General features: G+C 37.6%; 1 protein-coding gene and 10 non-coding genes across 14 annotated transcripts in view; all 11 read left to right on the top strand.

Annotated features, from left to right (window-relative positions):
* Positions 1-16,768, top strand: part of LOC143847004 (coatomer subunit beta'-2-like) — a 40,010-nt gene that overhangs the window by 5,948 nt on the left and 17,294 nt on the right. The window lies entirely within an intron of this gene.
* On the top strand, positions 1,771-1,931 carry LOC143847676 (small nucleolar RNA snoR145). The gene has a single exon (XR_013235198.1). It is a non-coding gene; the product is annotated as a small nucleolar RNA snoR145 (small nucleolar RNA).
* On the top strand, positions 3,165-3,325 carry LOC143847680 (small nucleolar RNA snoR145). Its single transcript, XR_013235202.1, has one exon. It is a non-coding gene; the product is annotated as a small nucleolar RNA snoR145 (small nucleolar RNA).
* LOC143847675 (small nucleolar RNA snoR145) lies at positions 4,485-4,645 on the top strand. The gene has a single exon (XR_013235197.1). It is a non-coding gene; the product is annotated as a small nucleolar RNA snoR145 (small nucleolar RNA).
* Positions 5,808-5,968, top strand: LOC143847674 (small nucleolar RNA snoR145). The gene has a single exon (XR_013235196.1). It is a non-coding gene; the product is annotated as a small nucleolar RNA snoR145 (small nucleolar RNA).
* LOC143847672 (small nucleolar RNA snoR145) lies at positions 7,130-7,290 on the top strand. The gene has a single exon (XR_013235194.1). It is a non-coding gene; the product is annotated as a small nucleolar RNA snoR145 (small nucleolar RNA).
* On the top strand, positions 8,453-8,613 carry LOC143847673 (small nucleolar RNA snoR145). Its single transcript, XR_013235195.1, has one exon. It is a non-coding gene; the product is annotated as a small nucleolar RNA snoR145 (small nucleolar RNA).
* Positions 9,775-9,933, top strand: LOC143847671 (small nucleolar RNA snoR145). The gene has a single exon (XR_013235193.1). It is a non-coding gene; the product is annotated as a small nucleolar RNA snoR145 (small nucleolar RNA).
* LOC143847678 (small nucleolar RNA snoR145) lies at positions 11,119-11,279 on the top strand. Its single transcript, XR_013235200.1, has one exon. It is a non-coding gene; the product is annotated as a small nucleolar RNA snoR145 (small nucleolar RNA).
* LOC143847677 (small nucleolar RNA snoR145) lies at positions 12,445-12,605 on the top strand. The gene has a single exon (XR_013235199.1). It is a non-coding gene; the product is annotated as a small nucleolar RNA snoR145 (small nucleolar RNA).
* LOC143847679 (small nucleolar RNA snoR145) lies at positions 13,768-13,926 on the top strand. Its single transcript, XR_013235201.1, has one exon. It is a non-coding gene; the product is annotated as a small nucleolar RNA snoR145 (small nucleolar RNA).

Below are 16,768 nucleotides of genomic sequence, written 5' to 3'. Positions count from 1 at the left end.
TTTGAGCAAGGGATTAGGATCATCCATTCACAAATGGCTGGTAACGAGAGTGGGCGTAAGGGATAGGGTTTGACATGAACGGGAAGAGGAAGATGGACAATGGAAGATAGACAGTATAACTTGTTTTTTTATTTTCTTTAATTTTTTAATATCTAAACAAAGAACTTAAGGGCAAAATTATAATTTGTAATAATATAAATGAGTCTTAAGTATTTATGGAAAATAAAATCTAAATTGAGGACTGCTAAAACATTATGGAAATGATCAAATCGTTGTTCAATTTCACTTTTGTCTTTTGTTTCCCACTGGAGTTCCACTTTGGAAGTGTTTTCCAGAGTTTTTATATGGCTCATATTGCCCAGCCATTGGTCCCATTTTGGAAGTGTTTTCCAAAGTTTTTATATGGTGTACGTCTATAGGAACAATAGTGCAGTAATTTTTCAAAAAAGTACAATACATGCCACACTATAGGATGGTCCAAATAGTTCATTTGATGGGCTACAATGTAAATAGGTCGTGCCTCAAAAATACTTTCCAGTGGATGATCCCAACTCTCCGATCTATAGAGGTATCCATAATATACAGTTCCTCTATAGATTGGAGGATCATCCTATGAAAATCATTTTTTGGGCACAACCTATCCACATTGTCAAATGGAAGGGTAGAGTACTATTTGAAAACTCTCAGCAGCTGCGAATTTGTCTCATTATCAAAACATCATCACAGAGCGCGTATAAGCACAATTACAGTATTGGGATCATAGTTAACAAAAATCAATTTTAAACGGCGTTTTTTTTTTTGGCGTTTTATTGGTGTGCTGTTTATAACTCCGTTTAAAACTTTTACAATGAATAAAACTCTGTTTTTTTGACGCAAACGTTTTAAACACGTTTAACATGCGTTTTTAACGTTTGAAACACATTTTTTGGCCAACTTTCCAATTTTACCCCCACCATATTTTGTAAATGATAAGATTCTAAACTCATTTTCTTGTGTTTCCGTTTTTTTTACTGCGTTTTTTTAAACAGTACCGTATTAAACTCGAATTTTTGCCGTCCTGTTTTTTTGCCGAATCACATTTTGCTAACTATGATTGGGATAAAATTACATTGAATTGGATATTTGGATTGTCCTACTGACGTGTTATTTGGGACATTAGAGATCCAGCATAAGTGTATGTTAGATAAACGGTCCCGATCAACCAAATGTGGCCCCATTATACAATTGCGCGTCATTGTGTTATGATAATGAACTGAAGTCACCCCCTACTTTGGAATTCCTCTATATATAAGCAAAGCACGGAGAAGTTAACGTTCATTCACTATCGGATTAGGGTTTCTGGTAGCAGCCTGGTTCTCTCTCTCCATCTTCCTGGAGTTTTAGGGTTTGGAAAATTATTACTCCGCCTGGAAAAATACGAACAATTGCCTATCTTTCTCTTTTCTTTTCAGCTTTTTAATATTCTAACGTGATGCGATGAAGATGAAAGAAATCCATGGATTGCGGGATGAAATTGTATGAATGGTTCGTATTCCCTAAGCATCGTAAAATCTCTTTCGTCTCTTTATGTTTTCTTAGTTAAATGTTTCTATTAAATCTCCGAAGTACCTATGGAGGAAGCACTTTCTATGGAAATGTGCGCTTTCGCCCAAGTTTGCCTTCGAAAATTAAACCTATATGAATTCAGATCTGCCGGATCGGGTTTATCTAATTCGTTCTTTTATATATCTGTTTTTTCATACAAAAATTGCAGTGAAAGAAAACAAAGCGAAGCGAAGGTCCCAGCAGAGAGGTTAGACTCGCCAGTGAAACCTCTCTAACACTAACAAAAACCTTCGTAGAAAAATACTCTTTTTTGGAGTCGGCCGTCTCGTAGGATGCCTGAAAGATTTTAGGGTTTTCAGAGCATCTAAACCGTCGGTTATATTTTTACGTTTGCTGTTCTTTTTTTTTTCCGGTTATTACTCGGACAGATGAGATCTTAAGAGGATGTGTCCAGTAAATCGAAGCTTTGAATCTGTTGGGTTTTATTATATTCAAAGTGTTCGATGGGCAGAAGGCTCTATTGATCTTATTGAGAGAATTGTCTTTGGGTGCCTTGAGGTATTTTTGGGCATTTGAGAGGTTGGAGTTTATTAGGTGTGTTAAGGTATTTTTGGGCATTTGAGAGGTTGGATTTTTTTTGGGTATTTTTCGTCGTTCTTTTTTGGCTGATCCTTTGGGTTTATCCCATCTTCTCGTATCTTGTAATGGGTTTATCCCATCTTCTCGTATCTTGTAAATGCGAGTTGGGACTTCCTTGGCCAACTTTCCTATTTAAGCCCACCATATTTTGTAAATGACAAGATTCTAAACTCATTTTCTTGTGTTTCCCTTTTTTTGACTACGTTTTTTTTTAAACAGTACAGAATTAAACTCGAATTTTTGCCGTCCTGTTTTTTTGCTGAATCACATTTTGCTAACTATGATTGGGATAAAATTACATTGAATTGGATATTTGGATTGTCCTACTGACGTGTTATTTGGGACATTAGAGATCCAGCATAAGTGCACGTTAGATAAACGGTCCCGATCAACCAAATGGTCCCCCATTAGACATCTGGGCGTCATTGTGTTATGATAATGAACTGAAGTCACGCCCTACTTGGGAATTCCTCTGTACATAAGCAAAGCACGGAAAAGTTAACGTTACTTCACTATCGGATTAGGGTTTCTGGCAGCTGCCTGGTTCTCTCTCGCCATCTGGAGTTTTAGGGTTTGAAAAATTCACTCCACCCGGAAAAATACAAACCATTGCCTATCTTTCTCTTTTCTTTTCTTTGTTTTTGTTATTATTTTTTTTGAGCTTCTTAGTATTCTAACGTGATGCGATGAATATGAAAGAAATCCATGGATTGCGGGATGAAATTGTATGAATGGTTCGTATTCCCTGAGCATCGTAAAATCTTTTCCGTCTCTTTATGTTTTCTTAGTTAAATGTTTCTATTAAATCTCCGAAGGACCTATGGAGGAAGCGCTTTCTATGGAAATGTGCGCTTTCGCCCAAGTTTGCCTTCGAAAATTAAACCTATATGAATTCAGATCTGCCTGATCGGGTTTATCTAATTCGTTCTTTTATATATCTGTTTTCTCATACAAAAATTGCAGTGAAAGAAAACAAAGCGAAGTGAAGGTCCCAGCAGAGAGGTTAGACTCGCCAGTGAAACCTCTCTAACACTAACAAAAACCTTCGTAGAAAAATACTCTTTTTTGGAGTCGGCCGTCTCGTAGGATGCCTGAAAGATTTTAGGGTTTTAAGAGCGTCTAAATCGTCGGTTATATTTTTACGTATGCTGTTCTTTTTTTTCCTGTTATTACTCGGACAGATGAGATCTTAGAGGATGTGTCCTGTAAATCGAAGCTTTGAATCTGTTTGGTTTTATTATATTCAAAGTGTTCAGTGGGTAGAAAGCTCTATTGATCTTATTGAGAGAATTGTCTTCGGGTGCCTTAAGGTATTTTTGGGCATTTGAGAGGTTGGAGTTTTTTTGGGTATTTTTAGCTATTCTTTTTCGGCTGATCCTTTGGGTTTATCCTGTCTTCTCGTATCTTGTAAATGCGTGTTGGGGCTTCCTTGGCCAACTTTCCTATTTTACCCCCACCATATTTTGTAAATGACAAGATTCTAAACTCATTTTCTTGTGTTTTCTTCTTTTTGATTACGTTTTTTTTAAACAGTACAGTATTAAACTGGAATTTTTGCCGTCCTGTTTTTTTGCTGAATCACATTTTGCTAACTATGATTGGGATAAATTACATTGAATTGGATATTTGGATTGTCTACTGACGTGTTATTTGGGACATTAGAGATCCAGCAGAAGTGTATGTTAGATAAACGGTCCCGATCAACCAAATGGTCCCCCAATTATACAACTGGGCGTCATTGTGTTATGATAGTGTACTGAAGTCACGCCCTACTTGGGAATTCCTCTATATATAAGCAAAGCAAGGAGAAGTTAACGTTCCTTCACTATCGGATTAGGGTTTCTGGCAGCTGCCTGGTTCTCTCTCGCCATTTTCCTGGAGTTTTAGGGTTTGGAAATTTTTTTACTCCACCCCTATTAATACAAACCATTGCCTATCTCTCTCTTTTCTTTTCTTTGTTTTTGTTATTATTTTTTTTGAGCTTTTTAGTATTCTAACGTGATGCGATGAAGATGAAAGAAATCCATGGATTGCGGGATGAAATTGTATGAATGGTTCGTATTCCCTGAGCATGGTAAAATCTTTTCCGTCTCTTTATGTTTTCTTAGTTAACTGTTTCTATTGAATCTCCGAAGGACCTATGGAGGAAGCGCTTTCTATAGAAATGTGCGCTTTCACCCAAGTTTGCCTTCGAAAATTAAGCCTATATGAATTCAGATCTGCCGGATGGGGTTTATCTGTTCGGTTCTTTTATAGATCTGTTTTTTCATACAAAAATTGTAGTGAAAGAAAACAAAGCGAAGCGAAGGTCCCAGCAGAGAGGTTATACTCGCCAGTGAAACCTCTCTAACACTTACAAAAACCTTCGTAGAAAAAGACTCTTTTTTGGAGTTAGCCGTCTCGTAGGATGCCTGAAAGATTTTAGGATTTTCAGAGCGTCTAAACCGTCGGTTACATTTTTACGTTTGCTGTTCTTTTTTTTTTTCCGGTTATTACTCGGACAGATGAGATCTTAGAGGATGTGTCCAGTAAATCGAAGCTTTGAATTTGTTGGGTTTTATTATATTCAGATTGTTCGGTGGGCAGAAGGCTCTATTGATCTTATTGCGAGAATTGTCTTTGGGTGCCTTAAGATATTTTTGGGCATTTGAGAGGTTGGAGTTTTTTTGGGTATTTTTCGTTATTCTTTTTTGGCTGATCCTTTGGGTTTATCCCGTCTTCTCGTACCTTGTAAATGCAAGTTGGGACTTCCTTGGCCAACCTTCCAATTTTACCCCCACCATATTTTGTAAATGACAAGATTCTAAACTCATTTGCTTGTGTTTTCTTCTTTTTGATTACGTGTTTTTTAAACAGTATAGTATTAAACTGGAATTTTTGCCGTCCTGTTTATTTGCTGAATCACATTTTGCTAACTATGATTGGGATAAATTACATTGAATTGGATATTTGGATTGTCTACTGACGTGTTATTTGGGACATTAGAGATCCAGCACAAGTGTATGTTAGATAAACGGTCCCGATCAACCAAATGGTCCCCCAATTATACAACTGGGCGTCATTGTGTTATGATAGTGTACTGAAGTCACGCCCTACTTGGGAATTCCTCTATATATAAGCAAAGCAAGGAGAAGTTAACGTTCCTTCACTATCGGATTAGGGTTTCTGGCAGCCGCCTGGTTCTCTCTCGCCATTTTCTTGGAGTTTTAGGGTTTGGAAATTTTTTTACTCCACCCGTATTAATACAAACCATTGCCTATCTTTCTCTTTTCTTTTCTTGGTTTTTGTTATCATTTTTTTTGAGCTTTTTAGTATTCTAACGTGATGCGATGAAGATGAAAGAAATCCATGGATTGCGGGATGAAATTGTATGAATGGTTCGTATTCCCTGAGCATCGTAAAATCTTTTCCGTCTCTTTATGTTTTCTTAGTTAAATGTTTCTATTGAATCTTCGAAGGACCTATGGAGGAAGTGCTTTCTATAGAAATGTGCGCTTTCACCCAAGTTTGCCTTCGAAAATTAAGCCTATATGAATTCAGATCTGCCGGATGGGGTTTATCTGTTCGGTTCTTTTATAGATCTGTTTTTTTATACAAAAATTGTAGTGAAAGAAAACAAAGCGAAGCGAAGGTCCCAGCAGAGAGGTTAGACTCGCCAGTGAAACCTCTCTAACACTTACAAAAACCTTCGCGGAAAAAGACTCTTTTTTGGAGTCAGCCGTCTCGTAGGATGCCTGAAAGATTTTAGGATTTTCAGAGCGTCTAAACCGTCGGTTACATTTTTACGTATGCTGTTCTTTTTTTTTTCCGGTTATTACTCGGACAGATGAGCTCTTAGAGGATGTGTCCAGTAAATCGAAGCTTTGAATTTGTTGGGTTTTATTATATTCAGATTGTTCGGTGGGCAGAAGGCTCTATTGATCTTATTGCGAGAATTGTCTTTGGGTGCCTTAAGATATTTTTGGGCATTTGAGAGGTTGGAGTTTTTTTGGGTATTTTTCGTTATTCTTTTTTGGCTGATCCTTTGGGTTTATCCCGTCTTCTCGTACCTTGTAAATGCAAGTTGGGACTTCCTTGGCCAACCTTCCAATTTTACCCCCACCATATTTTGTAAATGACAAGATTCTAAACTCATTTGCTTGTGTTTTCTTCTTTTTGATTACGTGTTTTTTAAACAGTATAGTATTAAACTGGAATTTTTGCCGTCCTGTTTATTTGCTGAATCACATTTTGCTAACTATGATTGGGATAAATTACATTGAATTGGATATTTGGATTGTCTACTGACGTGTTATTTGGGACATTAGAGATCCAGCACAAGTGTATGTTAGATAAACGGTCCCGATCAACCAAATGGTCCCCCAATTATACAACTGGGCGTCATTGTGTTATGATAGTGTACTGAAGTCACGCCCTACTTGGGAATTCCTCTATATATAAGCAAAGCAAGGAGAAGTTAACGTTCCTTCACTATCGGATTAGGGTTTCTGGCAGCCGCTTGGTTCTCTCTCGCCATTTTCTTGGAGTTTTAGGGTTTGGAAATTTTTTTACTCCACCCGTATTAATACAAACCATTGCCTATCTTTCTCTTTTCTTTTCTTGGTTTTTGTTATCATTTTTTTTGAGCTTTTTAGTATTCTAACGTGATGCGATGAAGATGAAAGAAATCCATGGATTGCGGGATGAAATTGTATGAATGGTTCGTATTCCCTGAGCATCGTAAAATCTTTTCCGTCTCTTTATGTTTTCCTAGTTAACTGTTTCTATTGAATCTTCGAAGGACCTATGGAGGAAGTGCTTTCTATAGAAATGTGCGCTTTCACCCAAGTTTGCCTTCGAAAATTAAGCCTATATGAATTCAGATCTGCCGGATGGGGTTTATCTGTTCGGTTCTTTTATAGATCTGTTTTTTTATACAAAAATTGTAGTGAAAGAAAACAAAGCGAAGCGAAGGTCCCAGCAGAGAGGTTAGACTCGCCAGTGAAACCTCTCTAACACTTACAAAAACCTTCGCAGAAAAAGACTCTTTTTTGGAGTCAGCCGTCTCGTAGGATGCCTGAAAGATTTTAGGATTTTCAGAGCGTCTAAACCGTCGGTTACATTTTTACGTTTGCTGTTCTTTTTTTTTTTCCGGTTATTACTCGGACAGATGAGCTCTTAGAGGATGTGTCCAGTAAATCGAAGCTTTGAATTTGTTGGGTTTTATTATATTCAGATTGTTCGGTGGGCAGAAGGCTCTATTGATCTTATTGCGAGAATTGTCTTTGGGTGCCTTAAGATATTTTTGGGCATTTGAGAGGTTGGAGTTTTTTTGGGTATTTTTCGTTATTCTTTTTTGGCTGATCCTTTGGGTTTATCCCGTCTTCTCGTACCTTGTAAATGCAAGTTGGGACTTCCTTGGCCAACCTTCCAATTTTACCCCCACCATATTTTGTAAATGACTAGATTCTAAACTCATTTGCTTGTGTTTTCTTCTTTTTGATTACGTGTTTTTTAAACAGTATAGTATTAAACTGGAATTTTTGCCGTCCTGTTTATTTGCTGAATCACATTTTGCTAACTATGATTGGGATAAATTACATTGAATTGGATATTTGGATTGTCTACTGACGTGTTATTTGGGACATTAGAGATCCAGCACAAGTGTATGTTAGATAAACGGTCCCGATCAACCAAATGGTCCCCCAATTATACAACTGGGCGTCATTGTGTTATGATAGTGTACTGAAGTCACGCCCTACTTGGGAATTCCTCTATATATAAGCAAAGCAAGGAGAAGTTAACGTTCCTTCACTATCGGATTAGGGTTTCTGGCAGCCGCCTGGTACTCTCTCGCCATTTTCTTGGAGTTTTAGGGTTTGGAAATTTTTTTACTCCACCCGTATTAATACAAACCATTGCCTATCTTTCTCTTTTCTTTTCTTGGTTTTTGTTATTATTTTTTTTGAGCTTTTTAGTATTCTAACGTGATGCGATGAAGATGAAAGAAATCCATGGATTGCGGGATGAAATTGTATGAATGGTTCGTATTCCTTGAGCATCGTAAAATCTTTTCCGTCTCTTTATGTTTTCTTAGTTAACTGTTTCTATTGAATCTTCGAAGGACCTATGGAGGAAGTGCTTTCTATAGAAATGTGCGCTTTCACCCAAGTTTGCCTTCGAAAATTAAGCCTATATGAATTCAGATCTGCCGGATGGGGTTTATCTGTTCGGTTCTTTTATAGATCTGTTTTTTTATACAAAAATTGTAGTGAAAGAGAACAAAGCGAAGCGAAGGTCCCAGCAGAGAGGTTAGACTCGCCAGTGAAACCTCTCTAACACTTACAAAAACCTTCGTAGAAAAAGACTCTTTTTTGGAGTCAGCCGTCTCGTAGGATGCCTGAAAGATTTTAGGATTTTCAGAGCGTCTAAACCGTCGGTTACATTTTTACGTTTGCTGTTCTTTTTTTTTTCCGGTTATTACTCGGACAGATGAGCTCTTAGAGGATGTGTCCAGTAAATCGAAGCTTTGAATTTGTTGGGTTTTATTATATTCAGATTGTTCGGTGGGCAGAAGGCTCTATTGATCTTATTGCGAGAATTGTCTTTGGGTGCCTTAAGATATTTTTGGGCATTTGAGAGGTTGGAGTTTTTTTGGGTATTTTTCGTTATTCTTTTTTGGCTGATCCTTTGGGTTTATCCCGTCTTCTCGTACCTTGTAAATGCAAGTTGGGACTTCCTTGGCCAACCTTCCAATTTTACCCCCACCATATTTTGTAAATGACTAGATTCTAAACTCATTTGCTTGTGTTTTCTTCTTTTTGATTACGTGTTTTTTAAACAGTATAGTATTAAACTGGAATTTTTGCCGTCCTGTTTATTTGCTGAATCACATTTTGCTAACTATGATTGGGATAAATTACATTGAATTGGATATTTGGATTGTCTACTGACGTGTTATTTGGGACATTAGAGATCCAGCACAAGTGTATGTTAGATAAACGGTCCCGATCAACCAAATGGTCCCCCAATTATACAACTGGGCGTCATTGTGTTATGATAGTGTACTGAAGTCACGCCCTACTTGGGAATTCCTCTATATATAAGCAAAGCAAGGAGAAGTTAACGTTCCTTCACTATCGGATTAGGGTTTCTGGCAGCCGCCTGGTTCTCTCTCGCCATTTTCTTGGAGTTTTAGGGTTTGGAAATTTTTTTACTCCACCCGTATTAATACAAACCATTGCCTATCTTTCTCTTTTCTTTTCTTTGTTTTTGTTATTATTTTTTTTGAGCTTTTTAGTATTCTAACGTGATGCGATGAAGATGAAAGAAATCCATGGATTGCGGGATGAAATTGTATGAATGGTTCGTATTCCCTGAGCATCGTAAAATCTTTTCCGTCTCTTTATGTTTTCTTAGTTAACTGTTTCTATTGAATCTTCGAAGGACCTATGGAGGAAGTGTTTTCTATAGAAATGTGCGCTTTCACCCAAGTTTGCCTTCGAAAATTAAGCCTATATGAATTCAGATCTGCCGGATGGGGTTTATCTGTTCGGTTCTTTTATAGATCTGTTTTTTCATACAAAAATTGTAGTGAAAGAAATCAAAGCGAAGCGAAGGTCCCAGCAGAGAGGTTAGACTCGCCAGTGAAACTTCTCTAACACTTACAAAAACCTTCGCAGAAAAAGACTTTTTTGGAGTCAGCCGTTTCGTAGGATGCCTGAAAGATTTTAGGATTTTCAGAGCGTCTAAACCGTCGGTTACATTTTTACGTTTGTTGTTCTTTTTTTTTTCCGGTTATTACTCGGACAGATGAGATCTTAGAGGATGTGTCCTGTAAATCGAAGCTTTGAATCTGTTGGGTTTTATTATATTCAGAGTGTTCGGTGGGCAGAAGGCTCTATTTATCTTATTACGAGAATTGTCTTTGGGTGCCTTAAGATATTTTTGGGCATTTGAGAGGTTGGAGTTTTTTTGGGTATTTTTCGTTGTTCTTTTTTGGCTGATCCTTTGGGTTTATCCCGTCTTCTCGTACCTTGTAAATGTAAGTTGGGACTTCCTTTGCCAACCTTCCAATTTTACCCCCACCCCCACCATATTTTGTAAATGACAAGATTCTAAACTCATTTGCTTGTGTTTTCTTCTTTTTGATTACGTTTTTTTTAAACAGTACAGTATTAAACTGGAATTTTTGCCATCCTGTTTTTTTGCTGAATCACATTTTGCTAACTATGATTGGGATAAATTACATTGAATTGGATTTTTGGATTGTCCTACTGACGTGTTATTTGGGACATTAGAGATCCAGAATAAGTTTATGTTAGATAAACGGTCCTGATCAACCAAATGGTCCCCCATTATACAACTGGGCGTCATTGTGTTATGATAATGAACTGAAGTCACGCCTTGGTTGGGAATTCCTCTATATATAAGCAACGCATGGAGAAGTTAACGTTCCTTCACTATCGGATTAGGGCTTCTGGCAGCCGCCTGGTTCTCTCTCGCCATCTTCCTGGAGTTTTAGGGTTTGGGAAATTTTTACTCCGGCCGGGAAAATACTAACCATTGCCTATCTTTCTCTTTTCTTTTCTTTGTTTTTCTTTTTATTTTTTTTGAGCTCTTTAGTATTTTAACGTGATGCGATGAAGGTGAAAGAAATCCATGGATTGCGGGATGAAATTGTATGAATGGTTTGTATTCCCTGAGCATCGTAAAATCTTTTCCGTCTCTTTATGTTTTCTTAGTTAAATGTTTCTATTGAATCTCCGAAGGACCTATGGAGGAAGCGCTTTCTATAGAAATGTGCGCTTTCTATAGAAATGTGCGCTTTCCCCAAGTTTGCCTTCGAAAATTTAAGCCTATATGAATTCAGATCTGCCGGATGGGGTTTATCTGTTCGGTTGTTTTATAGATCTGTTTTTTCATACAAAAATTGCAGTGAAAGAAAACAAAGCGAAGCGAAGGTCCCAGCAGAGAGGTTAGACTCGCCAGTGAAACCTCTCTAACACTAACAAAAACCTTCGCAGAAAAGGACTCTTTTTTGGAGTCAGCCGTGACGTAGGAGGCCTGAAAGATTTTAGGATTTTCAGAGCGTCTAAACCGTCGGTTATATTTTTACGTCTGCTGTTCTGTTTTTTTTTTTTTTTCCGGTTATTTCTCTGACAAATAAGATCTTAGAGGATGTGTCCAGTAAATCGAAGCTTTGAATCTACTGGGTTTTATTAAATTCAAAGTGTTCGGTGGGCAGAAGGCTCTATTGATCTTATTGTGAGAATTGTCTTTGGGTGCCTTAAGATAGTTTTGGGCATTTGAGAGGTTGGAGTTTTTTTGTGTAGTTTTCGTCGTTCTTTTTTGGTTGATCCTTTGGGTTTATCCCGTCTTCTCGTATCTTGTAAATGCGAGTTGGGACTTGCTTTGCCAACTTTCCAATTTTACCCCCACGATATTTTTTAAATGACAAGATTCTAAACTCATTTTCTTGTGTTTCCTTTTTTTTTACTACGTTTTTTTTAAACAGTATAGTATTAAACTGGAATTTTTGCCGTCCTGTTTTTTTGCTGAATCACATTTTGCTAACTATGATTGGGATAAAATTACATTGAATTGGATATTTGGATTGTCCTACTGACGTGTTATTTGGGACATTAGAGATCCAGCATAAGTGGATGTTAGATAAACGGTCCCGATCAACCAAATGGTACCCTATTATACAACTGGGCGTCATTGTGTTATGATAATGAACTGAAGTCACGCCTTGCTTGGGAATTCCTCTATATATAAGCAACGCTTGGAGAAGTTAACGTTCCTTCACTATCGGATTAGGGTTTGTGGGAGCCGCCTGGTTCTCTCGCCATCTTCCTGGAGTTTTAGGGTTTCGAAAATTTTTACTCCGCCCGGAAAAATACAAACCATTTCCTATATTTCTCTTTTCTTTTCTTTGTTTTTGTTTTTATTTTTTTGAGCTTTTTAGTATTCTAACGTGATGCGATGAAGATGAAAGAAATCCATGGATTGCGGGATGAAATTGTATGAATGGTTCGTATTCCCTGAGCATCGTAAAATCTTTTCCGTCTCTTTATGTTTTCTTAGTTAAATGTTTCTATTGAATCTCCGAAGGACCTATGGAGGAAGCGCTTTCTATAGAAATGTGCGCTTTCGCCCAAGTTTGCTTTCGAAAATTAAGCCTATATGAATTCAGATCTGCCGGATGGGGTTTATCTGTTCGGTTCTCTTATAGATCTGTTTTTTCATACAGAAATTGTAGTGAATGAAAACAAAGTGAAGCGAAGGTCCCAGCAGAGAGGTTAGACTCGCCCGTGAAACCTCTCTAACACTAACAAAAACCTTCGCAGAAAAAGACTCTTTTTTGGAGTCAGCCGTCACGTAGGAGGCCTGAAAGATTTTAGGATTTTCAGAGCGTCTAAACCGTCGGTTATATTTTTACGTCTGCTGTTCTGTTTTTTTTTTTTCCGGTTATTTCTCTGACAAATAAGATCTTAGAGGATGTGTCCAGTAAATCGAAGCTTTGAATCTGCTGGGTTTTATTAAATTCAAAGTGTTCGGTGGGCAGACGGCTCTATTGATCTTATTGTGAGAATTGTCTTTGGGTGCCTTAAGATAGTTTTGGGCATTTGAGAGGTTGGAGTTTTTTTGTGTAGTTTTCGTCGTTCTTTTTTGGTTGATCCTTTGGGTTTATCCCGTCTTCTCGTATCTTGTAAATGCGAGTTGGGACTTGCTTTGCCAACTTTCCAATTTTTCCCCCACGATATTTTTTAAATGACAAGATTCTAAACTCATTTTCTTGTGTTTCCTTTTTTTTTACTACGTTTTTTTTAAACAGTATAGTATTAAACTGGAATTTTTGCCGTCCTGTTTTTTTGCTGAATCACATTTTGCTAACTATGATTGGGATAAAATTACATTGAATTGGATATTTGGATTGTCCTACTGACGTCTTATTTGGGACATTAGAGATCCAACATAAGTGGATGTTAGATAAACGGTCCCGATCAACCAAATGGTACCCTATTATACAACTGGGCGTCATTGTGTTATGATAATGAACTGAAGTCACGCCTTGCTTGGGAATTCCTCTATATATAAGCAACGCTTGGAGAAGTTAACGTTCCTTCACTATCGGATTAGGGTTTGTGGGAGCCGCCTGGTTCTCTCGCCATCTTCCTGAAGTTTTAGGGTTTCGAAAATTTTTACTCCGCCCGGAAAAATACAAACCATTTCCTATATTTCTCTTTTCTTTTCTTTGTTTTTGTTTTTATTTTTTTGAGCTTTTTAGTATTCTAACGTGATGCGATGAAGTTGAAAGAAATCCATGGATTGCGGGATGAAATTGTATGAATGGTTCGTATTCCCTGAGCATCGTAAAATCTTTTCCGTCTCTTTATGTTTTCTTAGTTAAATGTTTCTATTGAATCTCCGAAGGACCTATGGAGGAAGCGCTTTCTATAGAAATGTGCGCTTTCGCCCAAGTTTGCTTTCGAAAATTAAGCCTATATGAATTCAGATCTGCCGGATGGGGTTTATCTGTTCGGTTCTTTTATAGATCTGTTTTTTCATACAGAAATTGCAGTGAAAGAAAACAAAGTGAAGCGAAGGTCCCAGCAGAGAGGTTAGACGCCCGTGAAACCTCTCTAACAATAACAAAAACCTTCGCAGAAAAAGATTCTTTTTTGGAGTCAGCCGTCACGTAGGAGGCCTGAAAGATTTTAGGATTTTCAGAGCGTCTAAACCGTCGGTTATATTTTTACGTCTGCTGTTCTGTTTTTTTTTTTCCGGTTATTTCTCTGACAAATAAGATCTTAGAGGATGTGTCCAGTAAATCGAAGCTTTGAATCTGTTGGGTTTTATTTTATTATATTCAAAGTGTTCGGTGGGCAGAAGGCTCTATTGATCTTATTGTGAGAATTGTCTTTGGGTGCCTTAAGATATGTTTGGGCATTTGAGAGGTTGGAGTTTTTTTGGGTATTTTTCGTTGTTCTTTTTTGGCTGATCCTTTGGGTCGTATCTTGAAATGCGAGTTGGTACTTCCTTGGCCAACCTTCCATTTTTACCTCCACCATATTTTGTAAATGACAAGATTCTAAACTCATTTTCTTGTGTTTCCATTTTTTTTACTATGTTTTTTTACACAGTTCCTTATTAAACTCAAATTTTTACCATCCTATTTTTTTGCTGAATCACATTTTGCTAACTATGATTGGGATAAAATTACATTGAATTGGATATTTGGATTGTCCTACTGACGGGTTATTTGGGACATTAGAGATCCAGCATAAGTATATGTTAGATAAACGGTCTCGATCAACCAAATGTGGCCCCATTATACAACTGGGCGTCATTGTGTTATGTTAATGAACTGAAGTCACGCCCTACTTGGGAATTCCTCTATATATAAGCATAGGATGGAGAAGTTAACGTTCCTTCACTATCGGATTAGGGTTTCTGGCAGCCGCCTGGTTCTCTCTCGCCATTTTCTTGGAGTTTTAGGGTTTGGAAATTTTTTTACTCCACCAGTATTAATACAAACCATTGCCTATCTTTCTCTTTTCTTTTCTTTGTTTTTGTTATTATTTTTTTTGAGCTTTTTAGTATTCTAACGTGATGCGATGAAGAGGAAAGAAATCCATGGATTGCGGGATGAAATTGTATGAATGGTTCGTATTCCCTGAGCATCGTAAAATCTTTTCCGTCTCTTTATGTTTTCTTAGTTAACTGTTTCTATTGAATCTCCGAAGGACCTATGGAGGAAGCGCTTTCTATAGAAATGTGCGCTTTCACCCAAGTTTGCCTTCGAAAATTAAGCCTATATGAATTCAGATCTGCCGGATGGGGTTTATCTGTTCGGTTCTTTTATAGATCTGTTTTTTCATACAAAAGTTGCAGAAAGAAAACAAAGCGAATCGAAGGTCCCAGCAGAGAGGTTAGACTCGCCACTGAAACCTCTCTAACACTTACAAAAATTTTCGCAGAAAAAGACTCTTTTTTGGAGTCAGCCGTCTCATAGGATGCCTAAAAGATTTTAGGGTTTTCAGAGCGTCTAAACCGTCGGTTATATTTTTACGTCTGCTGTTCTTTCTTTTTTTTCGGTTATTACTTGGGCAGATGAGATCTTAGAGGATGTGTCCAGTAAATCGAAGGGTGAGCAGAAGGCTCTATTGATCTTATTGAGAGAATTGTCTCTGGGTGCCTTAAGGTATTTTTGGGCATTTGAGAGGTTGGATTTTTTTTGAGTATTTTTCGTTGTTATTTTTCTGATGATCATTTGGGTTTATCCCGTCTTCTCGTATCTTGTAAATGCGAGTTGGGACTTCCTTTTCCAACCGCCCCCCCGCATTGCTGCCTTTGGTTGGGATCCTTTAAATTGAACTTTGACGGGACCCTAAGCTTGTTGGAGTGGGGGTTTTTAATTCATGACCACTTGGGGTTGCTGGAGTCCCCCTCTTGGATCTGGGTGAGGTTATTAAAGTCGTGTTCGGCAACCGATTTCTTATGGGATTCTCCCTTTTTTAAACGTGGAGAACGAGAAAAGCAAAAGTATTAAAAAAATCTCTACCGGTTATCTAATCCGCTAGCGTGTTTCTAAGAATTTTCCTTCTTGTTAGACTAAAAACTCATTCTTTGGAGCGACTAATAGTTGCTTCCGAAGATTCTCATCGATCTGTTCTCGCCCATTTAATTGGGTGAGAATGAGAAGCCATGCCAAACATGCCCTAATTCTAATTTGGCGGGGTTTATGACTCTTTGTGCCGGGATTAGATTATAGGCTCGAGTCGTCGATCACGAAGAAAGATTCCAAGAATGTTATTCCGTGGTTGCGTTGTTTCAGAAAAATTGTTTTGGAGGTTCTTAGATCTTATTGATGAGGTGATGAAGCGTATAGCGAGGCTAGAGGCTGCTTTTTTTCATGTTTGGTGTTTGACCAATGAGCGGGCAAATGAGCTCGCGAGAGAGGGAGTTCTTCTCCTGGCTTTGATTATCTTAGACGACACCCCTCCTCCCCCAGTTGTTGGGGTTCCTCCATTTTCCTCCTTTTTTTTAAATTTCTTGCATGTTTTTTAGCTCCTTACGGACGGGTGTTCTTCTCTTTTTGGATATATAGCATATTCATTACACGACTGGAAGTCTGGCAGCTTAGCATATCTCCAACTGCATGGCGTCCTTCAAAGTGATACATTTAAATTTAGTTTCATGAAATAACAATATATCGGATTTAAGGGATCTAATAGGGTCACTAGTGATCCATGTTGTCCGGGGGATTCTGAGGATCACCCTCTCTCTGAAGCATATCTTTTGTTTTGGATGAAAAATCTTTGACATCTTTGACTATCTTGAAGCATATATATATATATATATATATATATGTTTTTTTTTGAATGGTATTGAAACATACCCTGTTCTTAGGTTGAAAGATGTTGGCATATTTGATTATTGTGTACAGTTCAAAAAATGTAATAAAATAATCTTTCTTATTGAAAATGAATAGTAAGCATTTAGACTTGGTTTCCATTATTTCCCTTTTCATCACTACATGGATGCATTTGTAGACTTTTAGATGATTTTACATTTAGTAAGATCTCGCCTGCGCATT

Source organism: Tasmannia lanceolata, unplaced genomic scaffold (assembly GCF_043159265.1).
Source record: "Tasmannia lanceolata isolate RefF3 unplaced genomic scaffold, GAP_Taslan_0.1 ptg000015l, whole genome shotgun sequence".
Classification (NCBI taxonomy): Eukaryota; Viridiplantae; Streptophyta; class Magnoliopsida; order Canellales; family Winteraceae; genus Tasmannia; species Tasmannia lanceolata.
This window is presented reverse-complemented; position numbering and strand designations above follow the sequence as displayed.